This window comes from Bombina bombina, chromosome 6 (genome assembly GCF_027579735.1).
Source record: "Bombina bombina isolate aBomBom1 chromosome 6, aBomBom1.pri, whole genome shotgun sequence".
NCBI classification, from domain to species: Eukaryota; Metazoa; Chordata; class Amphibia; order Anura; family Bombinatoridae; genus Bombina; species Bombina bombina.
This window is the reverse complement of record NC_069504.1, coordinates 570,967,202-570,985,743: the sequence shown is the minus strand read 5'-3', so window position 1 is coordinate 570,985,743 and position 18,542 is coordinate 570,967,202.

Below are 18,542 nucleotides of genomic sequence, written 5' to 3'. Positions count from 1 at the left end.
CGTCCTCAATTACTGCTTGGAACCAATACACAAGCTAGAGGACACAGAAGACTAGGGAGGGACAAGACAAGTAGACCTAAACAGAAGGCACCACCACCTGAAGAACCTTTCTCCCAAACGAAGCCTCAGCTGAGGCAAAAGAATCACATTTGGAAAATTTGGAAAAAGTATGCAGAGAAGACCAAGTTGCAACCTTGCAAATCTGTTCCACAGAAGCTTCATTTTGAAAGCCCAAGAAGATGAGACAGCCCTAGTGAAATAAGCTGTAATCCTCTCAGGAGGCTGCTTTCCAGCAGTCTCATATGACAAAGGAATAAAACTTCTCAACCAGAGAGAAAGAGAAGTAGCAGTAGCTTTCTGACCTTTACGTTTCCCAGAAAACAAACAAACAGGGCAGAAGACTGGCAAAAATCCTTAGTTGCCTGTAGATAAAATGTTAGAGCACGCACAACATCCAAGCTGTGCAACAAATGTTCCTTCTGAGAAGAACGATTAGGACATAGAGAAGGAACAATGTCCTGATTAATATTTCTATCCAAAACAACTTTAGGAAGGAAACCCAACTTAGTACGAAGAACCGCCTTATCGGCATGAAAGATATGATAAGGCGAAGCACATTGTAAAGCTGAGAGTTCCGAAACTCTCTGAGCAGAAGAGATAGCAATCAGAAACAAAACCTTCCAAGATAACAACTTAATATCTAAGGAATGCATTGGCCCAAACAGAGCCTGCTGCAAAACCTTAAAAACAAGATTAAGGCTCCAAGAAGGAGCATCTGATTTAAACACAGGCCTGATTCTGCCCAAGGCCTGAGAAAAAGATTGCACATCTGGCACATACACCAGACGCTTATGTAGCAAAATAGATAAGGCAGAAATCTGACCCTTCAGAGTAGTGACCAACAAGCACTTCTCCAGACCTTCCTGGAGAAAAGACAAAATCCTAGGAATCCTGACCCTACTCCAAGAGTAGCCCTTGGATTCACACCAATAAAGATACTTATGCCATGTCTTATGGTAAATATTTCTAGTAACAGGCTTGCAAGCCTAAATCATGGTTTTAATGACCGAACCCAGGCTTAGACAGAATTAGGCATTCAATCTCCTAGCAGTCAGCTTCAGAGAAATGAGATTTGGATGAAGGAAGGGTCCCTGAAGAAGAAGGTCCTTCCTCAGAGGCAGTTTCCAAGTGGGAGAGATGACATCTCCACTAGATCCGCATACCATATCCTGAACGTCCACTCAGGTGCTATTAGAATCACTGACGCTCTCTCTTCCTTGATACAAGCAATGACTCATGAACGGAGAGCAAACGGAGGAAACAGATATGCCAGACTGAAGTTCCAAGGAACCGCCAGAGCATCTATCAAAATGGCCTGTGGATCCCTTGACCTTGAACCATACCTTGGAAGTTTGGGGTTCTGCCGAGATGCCATCAGATCCAGATCCGGCACCCCCCATTTGAGGGTTAAGCTGGAGAACACCTCCGGATGGAGTTCCTACTCCCTGGGATGAAAAGTCTGTCTTCTCAGAAAATCCACTTCCCAGTTGTCCACTCCTGGAATGTGGATGTCAGATAGACAACAATTGTGAGCTTCCGCCCACTGAATAATCTGAGTCACCTTCATGGCTAAGAAACTCTGAGTTCCTCCCTGGTGGTTGATGTAAGCCATTGAGGTTATGTTGTCTGACTGAACCCGGATAAAACGGGCTAAAGAAAACTGAGGCCAAGTCATCAGCGCATTGAAAATCACTCTCAACTCTAAGATGTTTATGGGGAGAGAAGACTCATCTCGTCCCTGTGCCTTTAACGAGTCCCAAACTGCTCCCCAGAACAGAAGGCTGGCATCCGGGGTCACAATCACCCAGGAAGGTCTCCAAAATCCTGTACCCTGAGACAGATTTTCCTGAGAAAGCCACCATGGCTTGTCGACCGATCTAGATCTATCCTCTGAGACAGATCCGCATGGTCTCCATTCCATTGACTGAGCATGCATAACTGCAAAGCTCTCAAATGGAATTGAGAAAAGGGAATTATGTCCATGTAAGCAACCATCAGACCAATTACCTCCATACATTGAGCTACTGATGGCCGAACAGTAGACTGGAAAAAGAGTGGCAAGATGAAAGAAATATTTTAATTGATAGGGAATCTATTATAGTCCCTAAGAAAACTGCCTTGCAGCTTGAACAAGGGAACTCTTTCTCAGATTCACTTTCCATCTGTGGGAATATAGAAAAGACAACAAGATCTCTGTATGAGAGTTTGCTTGTTGAAAAGATGGTGCCTGAACCAGTATGTCGTCCAAGTATGGCTCTACTGCAATTCCCCAAGCCCTGTCCACTGCAAGGAGAGCCCCCAGGACTTTTGAGAAAATTCTGGGAGCTGTGGCAAGGCCAAACGGAAGAGCTACAAACTGAAAGTGTTTGTCTAGAAAGGCAAATCTCAGAAACTTGTGATGATCCCTGTGAATGGGAACATGAAGGTAGCATCCTTCAGGTCTATGGTCATCATGAACTGACCCTCTTGAACTAAAGGAACAATGGAACGGATCGTCTCCATCTTGAAGGACGGTACTCTGAGAAATTTGTTTAGACACTTCAGGTCTAAAATAGTTCGGAAAGTTCCCTCTTCTTTGGGAACCACAAACAGATTGGAATAGAAACCTAGTCCCTGATCCTGAACTGGGACTGGAACTATCACACCCAGGGAGAAGAGATCCTGTACAAATTTCAATTTGCTTTCAAATAAAGTCCACTAGGAGTTATAGAGGAACCGCAGGGCACTGTATGTGACGCCATTGAGGCTTGGGATGTTACAGGAGAAGGTTGTGGCATTACCTGAACAGCATCACCCTGAGAGTCATTAGGCTCAGCAAAAAAAAAATATTTTCTTTACACTGTAAAGTCTTCTTAACACATGAGGAACAGAATTGCATAGGAGAAGTAATCTGGGCTTCTAAGAATAAAATACAAGCATTCATCAGAGCAGGTTCTTGCTCCGTATCAGACATGATCATAGCAAGCTTACTTTCCACTGCTTAATAAAACGTTTGCTAGTGACACACTCCTTACTAGCTTAGGGCATATCCCCACAGAAAAAAAACTGACCAATTTAAACGAGTAACTATGTGCTAAAAAAATAAATAAACAAACAAACACAAACCTCAGGATACCCCACACCTCAATCTTAGCTGAGGCGCCTACCTGCCACTAACTCTGGAGAATATATCTAGCAGCCGGCACTGCTCTGAATCTAAAGCCGAAGGAGCGTCACTTGATTGGCTTAAAAACTACTGCGCCACAGAGAGGCGTGAAACAAAAAGAGTATCCACTTCCTGGTTACACTGACTACAGCGTACACCACAGAAACACAATGCTCTAATGTAAAATCACTACCTTGTAAGCTTCAATCTGCTATATAGGTCCTGAATGTCACAGGACCGCAAGCTTGACAAAACACCTCCTTCCTCAATAAAAGTAAAAACTAACAGACCCTCAGTTAGAAAATCTTTACCGAGCCTAAATAAAATTAACCCTTTCATCCCCTGAAAGGATATACAGTCTCAACAAAGAAAAAAGTATCCAGCACCTGGGATAGTATTTAACAAGAATAGACTATATAGGCTAAATAAACCTGATAGTCTTAAAGAAATGCTTATGTTGCACTGTGAACAATGGATTGTAGTAATTAATTCGGTAGATTACTGGAACTTGTGGTTGAGAAAGAATTTGTGTCATTAAATTAAAATATAACCTTTATTAGTTTTATTTATAAAAAAGACAGCATAAATTGTGCGTGTATGCTACCCTGGAGAGAGTTAAAAGCACACTCTCTGTTGATTATATGATACTCAGCTTGTATGATATCACTGATATAGAGTACTTGGTAAACCAGTTTTAAGACTGAGTTTATATTATAGGTGTATCTGTGTATTTATCTATCTAAGGACTGTGTGGCCTAATATCTGGCCAGTCCTAGAGATTTTCCCAAGTGGGTATTTATATATGGTATACCTATTCTACTTAAACTTAATGGTTTTTATAGATAAATAGGCTTTAAGGCACTGTGAACATCGATGTCCGGTTATATAACCAGTATATAGTGAGCTAATACCAATGTATACACTTGTAATAAAATTTTCTGTGGAGACTGGGAGGTCTGGAGGATTACCTATATGGCAGTCTCTATATTGTATCACCAACACTTGATTATTGCGTTAACTTAGCAACTCTGACTGATATTAATTAAGTTCAGTATGATTGTGCACATAATATTGCATCAAGGGATAAGCTCGATTATGCAGGTGCAGCGGTTAACCATTTTTTTATTTTTTTATTTTTTTTTTGCAGCTGCTTAAGCCTGTGAAAAACAGACTTGTTTTTTCTGTCACTCAATTTTGACTACAGTAGTATTACAGCGTTACTAAATTACAGCTTTTAATAGTATGACACAATGTGTCTGAATTTGTGTTAACTTAGTGATGACCCCTGTCAGTTGTTTTCCTTCTATGGTAGTGTACGATATTGTATAGACAAAATTATCTTTAGAACTTAATCCCCCAGATATTGTATTACCCACTCGTTATCGTATTATGTTATGCAAGTGCAGCGGTTACCCATTTTTATATACTGGGATAAATAGTAATAGCTGCAGCTTAAGCCTGTGAAAAGCCACAGGTTACCAAGTACTAATTAAGAAAAGTTTTTTTTAAGCTAAGATATTTTTTCTAATTATTACAACAAGAGAGGCAGTTAAAAAATAGCGAGGACCCCTGACGCAGCGTTTCACTAACGCATCCTCAGAGGGGTTACCCGGGCCGGCACACTTCCGGAAGTATATAGTATTCTAATGTCCCGCCTCAGATGTCTAATTGGTCAGGGATTCCTGTTCCTATTAGTGGAGCTTGTGTCAATCATAGAGTTAGTTCTGTCACGGAGGTTGCTATGGAGACGCTGTGTAACCGGCATGGTTACTGGATAACAAAAACAGTATATTATTTTGGAAAGTGAATACAACAGTGTTTAACGCTGCCTTGTTCACATCGTCTTGAATTACATTTATCTTTATTTAGGTCTATGTTCTTATAGTTTATCATAGTGAAAAAGCGGAACTGTTTGTTAGGATGTTTCACAATTAATGTATGTGTTTCTAGATAGTTATCAAGATTTGAAATGTTCGTAGTACTTTTGTTAAGTACTACTTTGATATACAAGTGAGAGGTGAAAAATAAAAATAAAAATAAAACTTAAGAACAAAAAACGTGTTAGAACTGTGAATAATGCTGAGTGTGAATTTAAAATAAAATAAAATAAAAATGAATTAAAAATAAAACGTCTAAGGACTTTACGTTAATTTAGTAAAACGAATCTAAGATCCAGCTTATGTAGGGATTCATTGTTTACATAATAAACAGTTGGCTAGAAATAAAGCCAACTATAGAGAGGTGTAGTGATAACTAAGTGTTTTAGTGTGATATTCTAAGTTTTTAAATTTAACTTAGAAAAAATTAGTTACTAAAAAGTCACTGTTACGGTTACCCTTAGTCTCGCTGAGAGATGGACCGCTTAGTAGCCTGGATCCCTATTGCTAAAGAGGGGAGAAGCTGCTTTCCATAGTATTCTATATGAGTCTCGCAAATATAGAATAATCTCCCTTAGCTGCAGTACAGCTAGGATACCCTTCTGCCCACAAAAACGAGTCAACGCTGCGATTGAGGGTCAAACAAGAACTCAGGACTGGGATGCCCAGCCTGCTTTTTATTAAGGTTACATGCACACAGGGCACTCCCAGGGGGAGAGGGGGGGAAGCACAAAATCCCCCATCACACATTTAGATAGAGAGCACTGTCCTTTGACAGGCCACAATAGGATTACAGTACTTAAGATAACAAGTTTACAAGTTCATCTTATCAATTAGCAGTCTGGCTCCAGAGGTGATTAGACAATAGTTTCTAAAAGCTGAAAAAAAAAGAGTTAACTCTTTATGAAATGATACTTGTTACGGTTTTCTTGGAGCCCTTCTTAGGCGCTGGCTTGCTGGTTCAGGCATTGCTGCTGGGAAATAAGCTCTTCACAACAAAATAACTAATGCTTCTGTAACAGTGCTCCCTTTCTGTGGAACACTCTGGCAGACACGGTCTGACCCCTTTTCGGGGCAGACTAAGGCTGTCCAGACCGCTGGTTATGCGGGGCTGAGGTCGGTTTGTCTGGACAACCCGTCGGCGTTGCCATTCTGTTTCCCAGGTCTGTAAGTAATGGTGAAATTGAAGGGTTGCAACGATAAGCTCCAACGTAATAGCCTGCCGTTATCTCCAGAGACCCGGTTCAGCCACACCAACGGGTTATGGTCGGTGACCAGAGTGAACTCCTGACCATATAAATAGGGAGTCAATTTCTTTAATGCCCACACCAAAGCCAAACACTCCTTTTCGACCGCTGCATAGCTGACTTCGCGGGGCAGGAGCTTCCGGCTGATGTAGGCAACTGGATGCTCCCCTCCATCTTCGCCTACTTGGCTGAGGACGGCTCCCAGCCCGAACATGGAAGCATCTGTATGGACGATAAAACGTTTGTTAAGGGCTGGGGCCGCCAAGACAGGAGCGTTAATTAGAGCATTTTTGAGAGCCTGGAAAGCCGTTTCACAGTGGGGAGACCACAGGACCTGTCGAGGTAAGTTCTTTTTGGTCAAGTCAGTCAGGGGTTTGGCAAGTGTGCTGTAGTCTGGTACGAACCGTCTATAGTACCCTGCCGTGCCCAGGAAGGCTAGGACCTGAGTCTTAGTGATGGGGGTGGGCCAATTGGCGACAGCTTCTATTTTGGCCGGCTCTGGTCGCTGCTTTCCACACCCCACCCGGTGACCCAGGTACTGTACCTCGGCCATCCCAAAGTGGCATTTTTCTGGCTTCAGAGTCAGGCCAGCAGCCCGGATCTGATCCAGAACCATTCCCACATGAGCTAAGTGGTCCTCCCAGGACTCACTGTGGATCGCTATGTCGTCCAGGTAGGCGCAAGCAAAACTCTGGAAGCCATCCAGGAGCCTATCCACCAAGCGCTGGAATGTAGCTGGGGCATTCTTCATCCCAAACGGCATTACCCTAAACTGATATAAGCCGAATGGAGTGACGAATGCCGACTTGGGGATAGCCTCCGGGGCCAGGGGAATCTGCCAGTAACCTTTGCAGAGGTCAATAGTGGTCAGGTAATTTCCCCTGGCTATACGATCGAGTAGCTCGTCTACCCTGGGCATAGGGTAAGCGTCCGTCACGGTCTTTTCATTGAGCCTCCGATAGTCTACGCAGAACCGGGTGGTCCCATCTTTCTTGGGCACCAAGACAACTGGGGAGGCCCAGGGACTATCGGAGGGCTCAATTACCCTGAGCTGGAGCATCTCATCGATCTCCTTCTTCATTCCTGTCCTAACTGCTTCGGGGATTCGGTACGGAGCCTGGCGCAAGGGAGCTTGTCCCGGAGTATCTACCTGGTGGGTGGTTAAAGTAGTGTACCCTGGCTTCGGGGAGAAGGTGAGGTGTTTGGACTGGAGGAGTTGGTTGAGCTGCTCCCTTTCAGTGGGGCTAAGTCGGTCCCCTATCTGAACCTGCGCCACTATACCTGTGGGGAGGCTCTTTTCTAATAGGTCTGGAATGGGTAAACTGTCGGGGTCTTCCTGAGGGGAACAACATACGGCCGTCACGTTCTCTGGTCGCTCAAAATATTCCTTGAGCAGGTTTACATGGAATGTCTTTCTAAGATTGTTGTCGTGGCAGCTAGCTATCACATAAGTGGTGTCTCCCCTTTTCTCTACGATCTGGTAGGGACCCTGCCAGGACGCCTGCAATTTGTCTGTCTTCACCGGCTTAAGTATTAACACCTTTTGTCCTATGGTGAAGATTCTCTTTCGGGCCCCCCGATCGTACCATACTTTCTGTCTTCTCTGGGCCAACTGGAGATTAGCCCGCACGGATTTGGCTAATTGCTCCATTCGGTCCCTGAGTTCCAGCACGTATGGCACAATTGGGACACCGTCAGCCTCCATCTCTCCCTCCCAGTGCTCCCGGATCAGGTTTAGGGGTCCCCGTACCTTTCTTCCGTAGAGCAACTCGAAGGGAGAGAACCCTGTCGTTTCCTGGGGCACCTCCCGATAAGCAAATAGGAGGTGCGGCAGGAAGCGTTCCCAGTCTCGGTATTCCTGAGTGAACGTCTTGAGCATTTGCTTGAGGGTCCCATTGAACCTCTCACACAGCCCGTTCATCTGGGGGTGGTATGGGGAGCTCAGGAGGGACTTAATTTTGCAAACCTGCCAGAGTTGTTGGGTCAATTCAGCCGTAAATTGGGTGCCTCGGTCGGATAGGATTTCTTTTGGAAATCCTACCCGGGAGAACACCTGTACTAGTGCATTCGCTACCGTATCCGCTTGTATGTTGGATAGGGCGACAGCCTCTGGGTACCTGGTAGCGTAGTCCACTACGGTAAGAATGTATCGCTTACCGGAGGGACTAGGGGTAGCCAGTGGTCCCACTAGGTCAATAGCAACCCGGCTGAAGGGTTCCTCTACAATGGGCATATTTACTAGCTGGGCTTTAGGGTGATCGCCTCGCCTTCCTACTCGTTGACACACATCGCAGGTGTTACAGTAAGTTCTAACGTCAGCGTGCACCCCTGGCCAAAAGAACGTGTGAGTAATGCGGTGTAGGGTACGGGTAACGGCTAGGTGGCCTGCTAAGGGGATGTCGTGGCCTATTTTGAGGATTTCTTGACGGTATTTGTGGGGCACTACCAGCTGTCGCCTACGCTGTCCCCTTTTCTCTGTCCAGCGGTATAGTTTCCCTTTTTCCCATAAGAATGTTTCGTTATCTGCCCCGCCCCCTCCGGTCTCTGCTCGTTCCCGGTACTTTTGTAAGGTCGGGTCAGTCTTAGACTCTGCCTCGAAAGCATCTGGGGTGTCCCAGGGTATGGGGCCTAACCTGTCAGGCAAGGTCGGGGTAGGTCTTACCTGTGTCTCCCGCACTGGTGAGAGCTCTCGCTCCGTCCGGGCTTGGGCCCGTGTAGTCACTGGGTCCGCCTCGTTGTTGCATACTGGAGCATAGGCAGAAGTCATGGGGCCCAAATCGTTGCCCAGTAGTACTTCGGCAGGTAAATTATCCATTAGGCCCACGTTCACAGCCCCCTTTCCCGCTCCCCAATCAAGATGCACTTTAGCTGTTGGAATTTTGTACACATCCCCCCCCGCCACTCTAACGGCCACAGTCTGTCCGGATCGCTTGTGCTCTGGCACCAAATGACTCTGTACCAGCGTGATAGTAGCCCCTGTGTCTCGCAATCCCTCGGTAGATCGCCCCTCGAGCCATACCCTCTGCCGATGGTGCTGGCGGTTATCTGAGGCAGCATATACAGGGTCTGCCTCGTGAAGCGGCCCCACATATCCCTCCATAGGGGCCTCTTGGTTAACACAGAGGGCCCGGGCCGGACGATAGGACCCAGAGGGGTAATTGTAATTCCTGGGTGTCTGGTGCGTATTAAGGGGGCAGCTAGCCATGAAATGCCCTGGTTGCTTGCATCGGTGGCAAGTCGGTCTGGGACGCTCAGAGCTGTTATTGGGTGGTCCTGAGTGTCGGACGGGCCCTGTGGGCACCGGGGCTCGGAATTCAGCACGAGGGGGTGCACGGTAAACCTCTCTGGGTTCGACCCGTGCTGGAGCTCGGTAGTTCATGGGTTCGTGAAGACGGGAGTCATAATGTTCATCAGCCAATTTGGCTGCTTCTTCTAAGGTAGAAGGCCGCCTGTCTCGCAGCCATTCCTTCCCTTGCTGTTCCATGCCATTATAAAAATGTTCTAAGAGAAACAATTGTAAAATTTCCTCCCCAGTCACCGCTTTACTTCCGCTCAGCCAGTGATTTGCCGCTCTCCGCATTCGGTGCGCCCATTCCATATGGGTATCGTTAGGCTTCTTTTCCGTGCCCCGAAACTGTCGGCGATACGTGTCCGGAGTTACAGCGTACTGTCGCAACAGTGTCTCCTTAACTAGCTCATACTGTGTCACTTCCTCAGCACCCAGAGTACGAAAGGCTTCCAGGGCTCGCCCGGATAGTTTCCCAGACAATATCGTGGGCCACTCTCTGTTGGGAATCTGGTGCAGGGCACATTGCCTTTCGAAGTCCGCCAAATATTCATCAATCCCTGTCTCGCTCTCTAGGAAGGGTCGAAATGCCGCATAGGGTATCTTGGGCCTCCCAGCATTTTCGACAGGGATGATTACCTGCGGGGCTTCAGCATTGCGGTGTGCATTCGCTAGGTTGAGTTCGTGGGCTCGAGTCTCTCGTATATCCTCGTCCGCCTCCGCCATCAACTGCTGTACCAATTCCATGGAGGGGTTCGGCCCGTATAATGAGAGCCTTTCCCGAACAATCCTGGTTTTTTCGTCACTAATCGTGGTCGGTGTTTCCGCCATTGTGAAGCTCTGATCCAGTTCGGTCAATTCTGCGATCAGCTCTCTCCTCGGCCGGTTGCTGGCGTACCCCCCTCTGCTTTCAAGTAAATCTTTTAGGGTTGTACGCTTCAATTTTTCGTAAGCGCTCTCCATCCGTTCTGTACCTCTCCTAGGAAATCCAGGAAAATCCCGCCGCTGCCGCCAAATGTTACGGTTACCCTTAGTCTCGCTGAGAGATGGACCGCTTAGTAGCCTGGATCCCTATTGCTAAAGAGGGGAGAAGCTGCTTTCCATAGTATTCTATATGAGTCTCGCAAATATAGAATAATCTCCCTTAGCTGCAGTACAGCTAGGATACCCTTCTGCCCACAAAAACGAGTCAACGCTGCGATTGAGGGTCAAACAAGAACTCAGGACTGGGATGCCCAGCCTGCTTTTTATTAAGGTTACATGCACACAGGGCACTCCCAGGGGGAGAGGGGGGGAAGCACAAAATCCCCCATCACACATTTAGATAGAGAGCACTGTCCTTTGACAGGCCACAATAGGATTACAGTACTTAAGATAACAAGTTTACAAGTTCATCTTATCAATTAGCAGTCTGGCTCCAGAGGTGATTAGACAATAGTTTCTAAAAGCTGAAAAAAAAAGAGTTAACTCTTTATGAAATGATACTTGTTACGGTTTTCTTGGAGCCCTTCTTAGGCGCTGGCTTGCTGGTTCAGGCATTGCTGCTGGGAAATAAGCTCTTCACAACAAAATAACTAATGCTTCTGTAACAGTCACCTTCCGGTGCTCCACAGTGGAGGGATGTGTTACTACCTATTTATTGAGTGAAACCATTGAAGTGATTGGGTGTGAGTAGAGGTTAAAATCTTGATTATAATTATTATATCACATTGATTATGAAGAATCATACATATTCAAGGTATGGTATGTTGAAAATGTTATCTCTCGGATATTGTATTGTTGTTTGATCCCTATATTAATTTTTATTTTTTTATTTTTTATATTTTGTTATTCCAGATAGACATGATAGTTGTTGTTATCATTAAGTCCATGAGGTTTGACACTATTCAATAGATGTATCCATCTGCACTCCATTTTAAGTAGTATTTGCTCTAGGTTACCTCCTCTAATGCCTAGAGTCGCTTTTTGTAATACTGAAAATTTAAGCAAGGAATCATTGCTATCATGTTTGTGATAAAAGTGCCTAGCTACACTTGTTATTTGTTTGTTTTTCTCCATGTCCTTATAAGCGTTTTTAATATTCCTGCTATGTTCCAATATCCTTGTCCTCACCTGTCGTGTCGTCATTCCGACATAGAACAGCTTACATGGACACTGAAGGACATATATAACACCTGTTGTGGTGCAGGAGAAGTGGTCAGCTAGTATATGCTTATTATCATATTTGTCTACAATGTCCTTGATTTTCAGTACCTTGGAACATGTACTGCATGTCCCACATGGGAACATGCCTTTTGATTGACTTGCTCTTTTAGGCATGTGGATATAATGACTTTTAACCAGTGTGTCTTTTAGGTTTTTAGGTCTTTTATATCCTATTGAAACTTTGTCCCCGATCTGTGTTGCTAGTAGGGGATCATTCTTTAAGATATGCCAATGATCATTTATTATCGTTGTTATCTGTTTTATTTGGGGGTTGTAAGTCGTAATCAGTCTTGGTTTATTGTCCTGTTTTTTCTGACGTGGTTGTAAAAGCCTTTGTCTGTTTTGCTGTAATGCCTCAGTTTTAGCTTTTTTTATGGACCTTTTACTATAGCCTCTTTCTTGTAGCCTGTTAGATAATTTAGAGGCTTCTTGCCTGAATGTACTCAAATCAGAACAATTCCTCCTCAGCCTTGTGAATTCCCCTTTAGGGATGGCCTTGAGAGTACAGGGGGCATGGGCACTGGTATGGTACAGTAGGGTATTGGTTGCTGTTTGTTTTCTGTATATGTTTGTGCTCACCCTTCCTTCTTGGTCTACTTGTATTTGTAGATCTAAGAAGTTAACTGATTGCTGACTATACTCGTATGTGAGTTTGATGTTCAATATATTGTTGTTCAAGACTTCCATGAACTCACATAGTATTGGTTCGGGGCCTTCCCAGATGAACAGTATATCATCTATATACCGAATCCAACAAGGAATGTACTGCACAAATCTATCATTGTCTCCAGTGAATACCGTTAAGTTCTCCCACCAACCTAAGAACAAATTTGCGTACGTGGGTGCACAGGCAGTACCCATTGCGGTACCCTGTGTTTGTAAATAGAAACGATCTTTAAATGTAAAATAGTTATGATGAAGTACAAAATGTAATAGGTCTTTGATGAATTGATTATGATCTTGATTATCATTCACATTTGTACTCAAATAGTAAGAAATTGCCTGTTCACCCAGATGGTGTTTTATGTTGGTATACAATGATTCCACATCTGCCGTTATAATGAACGAGTTAGGGGATAGTGTCATGTTATCCAGTTTTTGCAGCACCTCCATAGTGTCCTTAACATACAATGGTAGTGTGTATAGATATTCTCTGAGTCGTTGGTCTATGTATTGACTCGGTTTTTCAGTTAGACTTCCGTTGCCTGACACTATAGGCCGGCCTGGAGGTTTCTGGATGTCCTTATGTATCTTGGGAATCATATAGAATGTGGCTGTGGTAGGGTGTTGCTGTGATAAGAATTGTTTTTCCGTACTGTTGATAATTTTATCCTTATATGCCTTGTCTATGATTTTACAGTACTTTTCACTGTACATAGCTGTGGGATTGCCGAATAATTTCTTATAGCAATGTTTGTTGTCAAGTTGTTTAGTAGCTTCCTCAAGGTACATATTCTTGTCCCATAGGACTATGTTGCCCCCCTTATCAGATGGCTTAATGATGGTATCATGCCATGTGTGGATTTCTTTTAATGCTTTTTGTTCTTGTTTGGTAAGATTAGATCTTATTTTGAAATCAGGTAGTTTTTCTATTTTTTCGCATACAATTTCATTGAATACTTGGATCTGAGGTGATAAATGGCTGGGAGGAACATATTTAGATTTATTTCTGATTTTTTGTCTCCAGTCAGTTTCTGGGGATGTGTTATCTGAGTTATCATTGAGCAAGTCTTGTAGATCTTGTAAGGCTAGTTGATCTGTCATAGTCCAATCATCTCCGAGTTCTTTCTTGGCATATAGTTTTTTCAAAAGTAGCTTTCTAGTGTACAGATTTATATCTTTGACAACTTCAAATTTATTTAGTTTGTTTGTTGGACAAAAACTAAGACCTTTGGACAGAACAGAGATGTGGATTTGGTCTAGAGCATGGCTAGTTAGATTCACAATTTTTAAGTTCCCATCCTGATCTTGGAGAATGGGCTTGGCTGTCTCCTTCTTGTCTCTCTTTGAGGAGTGGTTGCTGGCTTGCGCTTGTTGGGCCTCGATTCTTGCACCTGATTGCTGCCCGGTATAGTGCGCTGCCTGCCCGTTGTTATGCCTAAAAAAGAGGACGCACTAGTAGATGTAGAGGGAGCTGATGGGTCATTAGGTGTTAAGGCCTGTGTTTGTAACCTGGTATATACTCTGGGTTGGATACTCATTTCACTGTTAATGCTTTCTATGGAAGTATCTGAGTCTGAAATATCAGTTTCACTGTCATGCTGCTGTGTTGAATTTTGATACTGATTATTATTTTGTGAGCGGGTGTTGTACCTTTTCTGCCACTTATACACCCTTTTATTTAAATAGTCAGTCTGGTCTCTTTGATATTTCTGTTTTTTTGTTTGAATGAGTTCATTTTCAAGTTTATCCAACTCTGATTGATATTGAGTATATAAATTAGTGAATTTTTCTAAGTTTTCAAAGTTCTTTAGATTGTCATTGTAAGTTTTTATTTCTGTTTCTAAAGAAGTTATTTCATCTTCGTCTGCTTCGATTAATATCTGCATTAATGTGAATGAGCAGGTTGTCAAAGCCTTTTCCCATCTTTCTATGTGTTCTTGTTTTTTAAGATCAAACCCAGGGAACATTTTGATACGTAATCCTCTAGGGATCATTTTGTCTTGTAAGTACTTTTGAAAAAAGTGTAAGTTCCACCATCTCTTTGTGTGTTTGTATAATGTCTTATGTGACTGGCAAAGTAGATCATTGATCTGATCCTCCCCTACATTTTGAGGTGGTTCATTTGATGTATTAAAAATTGAGTTTAGATCTTGCAATCTTTTTTGTTGTCTTAGTAATAAATCATTTTGTAGACTCATTGTGGTAGTTCTCAGTAAAAGGTTCTTTAGAAAACCTAGTATTCACACTAGGTAAAAGTACAATTATGTAGGAAAAGATTTTGAACCTATTTTTTATACTTGAATTGTCTGCCTAAGTGTTTTGTTTCGTATCTTTAATTTTTGCTTGAAATAATGCAATTGTGAGAGTTATGCCTAAACACTTAAGGAGCAGTGCATAAGCATATGAAATACTCAATTTAACAAGAATAGACTATATAGGCTAAATAAACCTGATAGTCTTAAAGAAATGCTTATGTTGCACTGTGAACAATGGATTGTAGTAATTAATTCGGTAGATTACTGGAACTTGTGGTTGAGAAAGAATTTGTGTCATTAAATTAAAATATAACCTTTATTAGTTTTATTTATAAAAAAGACAGCATAAATTGTGCGTGTATGCTACCCTGGAGAGAGTTAAAAGCACACTCTCTGTTGATTATATGATACTCAGCTTGTATGATATCACTGATATAGAGTACTTGGTAAACCAGTTTTAAGACCGAGTTTATATTATAGGTGTATCTGTGTATTTATCTATCTAAGGACTGTGTGGCCTAATATCTGGCCAGTCCTAGAGATTTTCCCAAGTGGGTATTTATATATGGTATACCTATTCTACTTAAACTTAATGGTTTTTATAGATAAATAGGCTTTAAGGCACTGTGAACATCGATGTCCGGTTATATAACCAGTATATAGTGAGCTAATACCAATGTATACACTTGTAATAAAATTTTCTGTGGAGACTGGGAGGTCTGGAGGATTACCTATATGGCAGTCTCTATATTGTATCACCAACACTTGATTATTGCGTTAACTTAGCAACTCTGACTGATATTAATTAAGTTCAGTATGATTGTGCACATAATATTGCATCAAGGGATAAGCTCGATTATGCAGGTGCAGCGGTTAACCATTTTTTTTTTTTTTTAAACGCTATGGTACATAGTAATAGCAGCTGCTTAAGCCTGTGAAAAACAGACTTGTTTTTTCTGTCACTCAATTTTGACTACAGTAGTATTACAGCGTTACTAAATTACAGCTTTTAATAGTATGACACAATGTGTCTGAATTTGTGTTAACTTAGTGATGACCCCTGTCAGTTGTTTTCCTTCTATGGTAGTGTACGATATTGTATAGACAAAATTATCTTTAGAACTTAATCCCCCAGATATTGTATTACCCACTCGTTATCGTATTATGTTATGCAAGTGCAGCGGTTACCCATTTTTATATACTGGGATAAATAGTAATAGCTGCAGCTTAAGCCTGTGAAAAGCCACAGGTTACCAAGTACTAATTAAGAAAAGTTTTTTTTAAGCTAAGATATTTTTTCTAATTATTACAACAAGAGAGGCAGTTAAAAAATAGCGAGGACCCCTGACGCAGCGTTTCACTAACGCATCCTCAGAGGGGTTACCCGGGCCGGCACACTTCCGGAAGTATATAGTATTCTAATGTCCCGCCTCAGATGTCTAATTGGTCAGGGATTCCTGTTCCTATTAGTGGAGCTTGTGTCAATCATAGAGTTAGTTCTGTCACGGAGGTTGCTATGGAGACGCTGTGTAACCGGCATGGTTACTGGATAACAAAAACAGTATATTATTTTGGAAAGTGAATACAACAGTGTTTAACGCTGCCTTGTTCACATCGTCTTGAATTACATTTATCTTTATTTAGGTCTATGTTCTTATAGTTTATCATAGTGAAAAAGCGGAACTGTTTGTTAGGATGTTTCACAATTAATGTATGTGTTTCTAGATAGTTATCAAGATTTGAAATGTTCGTAGTACTTTTGTTAAGTACTACTTTGATATACAAGTGAGAGGTGAAAAATAAAAATAAAAATAAAACTTAAGAACAAAAAACGTGTTAGAACTGTGAATAATGCTGAGTGTGAATTTAAAATAAAATAAAATAAAAATGAATTAAAAATAAAACGTCTAAGGACTTTACGTTAATTTAGTAAAACGAATCTAAGATCCAGCTTATGTAGGGATTCATTGTTTACATAATAAACAGTTGGCTAGAAATAAAGCCAACTATAGAGAGGTGTAGTGATAACTAAGTGTTTTAGTGTGATATTCTAAGTTTTTAAATTTAACTTAGAAAAAATTAGTTACTAAAAAGTCACCTTCCGGTGCTCCACAGTGGAGGGATGTGTTACTACCTATTTATTGAGTGAAACCATTGAAGTGATTGGGTGTGAGTAGAGGTTAAAATCTTGATTATAATTATTATATCACATTGATTATGAAGAATCATACATATTCAAGGTATGGTATGTTGAAAATGTTATCTCTCGGATATTGTATTGTTGTTTGATCCCTATATTAATTTTTATTTTTTTATTTTTTATATTTTGTTATTCCAGATAGACATGATAGTTGTTGTTATCATTAAGTCCATGAGGTTTGACACTATTCAATAGATGTATCCATCTGCACTCCATTTTAAGTAGTATTTGCTCTAGGTTACCTCCTCTAATGCCTAGAGTCGCTTTTTGTAATACTGAAAATTTAAGCAAGGAATCATTGCTATCATGTTTGTGATAAAAGTGCCTAGCTACACTTGTTATTTGTTTGTTTTTCTCCATGTCCTTATAAGCGTTTTTAATATTCCTGCTATGTTCCAATATCCTTGTCCTCACCTGTCGTGTCGTCATTCCGACATAGAACAGCTTACATGGACACTGAAGGACATATATAACACCTGTTGTGGTGCAGGAGAAGTGGTCAGCTAGTATATGCTTATTATCATATTTGTCTACAATGTCCTTGATTTTCAGTACCTTGGAACATGTACTGCATGTCCCACATGGGAACATGCCTTTTGATTGACTTGCTCTTTTAGGCATGTGGATATAATGACTTTTAACCAGTGTGTCTTTTAGGTTTTTAGGTCTTTTATATCCTATTGAAACTTTGTCCCCGATCTGTGTTGCTAGTAGGGGATCATTCTTTAAGATATGCCAATGATCATTTATTATCGTTGTTATCTGTTTTATTTGGGGGTTGTAAGTCGTAATCAGTCTTGGTTTATTGTCCTGTTTTTTCTGACGTGGTTATCTGGAATAACAAAATATAAAAAATAAAAAAATAAAAATTAATATAGGGATCAAACAACAATACAATATCCGAGAGATAACATTTTCAACATACCATACCTTGAATATGTATGATTCTTCATAATCAATGTGATATAATAATTATAATCAAGATTTTAACCTCTACTCACACCCAATCACTTCAATGGTTTCACTCAATAAATAGGTAGTAACACATCCCTCCACTGTGGAGCACCGGAAGGTGACTTTTTAGTAACTAATTTTTTCTAAGTTAAATTTAAAAACTTAGAATATCACACTAAAACACTTAGTTATCACTACACCTCTCTATAGTTGGCTTTATTTCTAGCCAACTGTTTATTATGTAAACAATGAATCCCTACATAAGCTGGATCTTAGATTCGTTTTACTAAATTAACGTAAAGTCCTTAGACGTTTTATTTTTAATTCATTTTTATTTTATTTTATTTTAAATTCACACTCAGCATTATTCACAGTTCTAACACGTTTTTTGTTCTTAAGTTTTATTTTTATTTTTATTTTTCACCTCTCACTTGTATATCAAAGTAGTACTTAACAAAAGTACTACGAACATTTCAAATCTTGATAACTATCTAGAAACACATACATTAATTGTGAAACATCCTAACAAACAGTTCCGCTTTTTCACTATGATAAACTATAAGAACATAGACCTAAATAAAGATAAATGTAATTCAAGACGATGTGAACAAGGCAGCGTTAAACACTGTTGTATTCACTTTCCAAAATAA